Raw genomic sequence first — 1,257 nt, 5'->3', positions numbered from 1 at the left:
TGGTGCTTGAACTTGACATTGAAGGTGGCATTTTTTGTGTTTTTGGGCACTTTTGGCGCTGTGTGTCCGGAACGATACGCGCCATTGCAACGATTTTTGGTGCATGGGTGGGGAGTTGTTGCCTGTTACCTAGGATTGACTTTGGGCCTTGTCGCGTTTGAACTTGACGCGGCAGGTCGAATTTTGTGTCCGGGAGGGGGTTTTCCGGAGTTATATCTTCTGAACGGTTGATGCGGGCGCGATGATATTTGGCACATGTGTTGGTGGTGGCTGAATAATTCTCAATTTTGATTTTGGCGCCCTTGGTGCTTGAACTTGACATTCCAGGTTACCTTTTGTGCGGGCACGGCGCGTACGCTGTATCTCCGGAACGCAAGGTGCCATTGTGTTGCTATTTGTTACGTGGATTGTTGCTGGTGTCCTGGTGGTCAGGTTTGATTTTGGGCCTCCTAGTGCTTGAACCTGACACTGTAGGCTGATGCTGTTTTTTTTTGGTTGGGGCAGGTCTACTCATATCTGCTTGGTTGTGAACCCAGATGACGGTTTGTGTGGCTGTTTGAGTGACAGGTCTAATTTTAGATATCCTGCAGTGGATCTGTTCCTAAGAAACAGATGAAATGTCTGCTTGCTTGTGCAAGTCCACTAACATATGCTTGGTTGTGAACCCAGATGACGGTTTGTGTGGCTGTTTGAGTGACAGGTCTAAGTTTAGATATCCTGCAGTGGATCTGTTCCTAAGAAACAGATGATACATGTAGGTCTGATTGCTTGTGGTCACAGCAGGCTGTGCTGTTGTTACAAATCACATCAATGGCTTCTGTTCTAAGAGTGCTTGTAGGTTGGTTTAATCTGATGCTGTACTGATTGGTCAGGTATAAGTTGTGGTGCTGAAGGCTAAAGTGTTGCTTTCAGTCCTGTACAAGCCTCTATACTTGTGATACGAGGTTATGAGCGTGTTTGGTCATCATGGGGAAACGCAAGAAGAGACGAGTTTCTAAGGTGGAGGAGAAGGAGATAGTGTGTTAGCGTAAGAGAGTGGTATGTGTATGTTTTTTTGTAGATTATGTATGCCCTTGTATTTGTTGTCTATTGTACTGATAGTCATATGCGATGATGTGTTGCGATGTTGTATGGTTGTGTGTGTTGAGTCCCTCGTTCCGGCGTAAATGCTTATCATGAGCTCCGATATTTCTGTGTGGTAAATGGTTCGGACGTCACTGTGATCTCAGGAATGAAGCGCGCCTCTTAACTGTGCCA

General features: G+C 46.0%; 1 protein-coding gene across 1 annotated transcript in view; it reads left to right on the top strand.

Moving 5' to 3' along the window:
• The window catches only part of LOC118408651, a 27,787-nt gene that overhangs the window by 13,709 nt on the left and 12,821 nt on the right, over positions 1 to 1,257 (top strand). The gene's annotated exons all lie outside the window — the stretch shown is intronic.

This window comes from Branchiostoma floridae, chromosome 2 (assembly GCF_000003815.2).
Source record: "Branchiostoma floridae strain S238N-H82 chromosome 2, Bfl_VNyyK, whole genome shotgun sequence".
In the NCBI taxonomy this organism is placed as follows: Eukaryota; Metazoa; Chordata; class Leptocardii; order Amphioxiformes; family Branchiostomatidae; genus Branchiostoma; species Branchiostoma floridae.
This window is presented reverse-complemented; position numbering and strand designations above follow the sequence as displayed.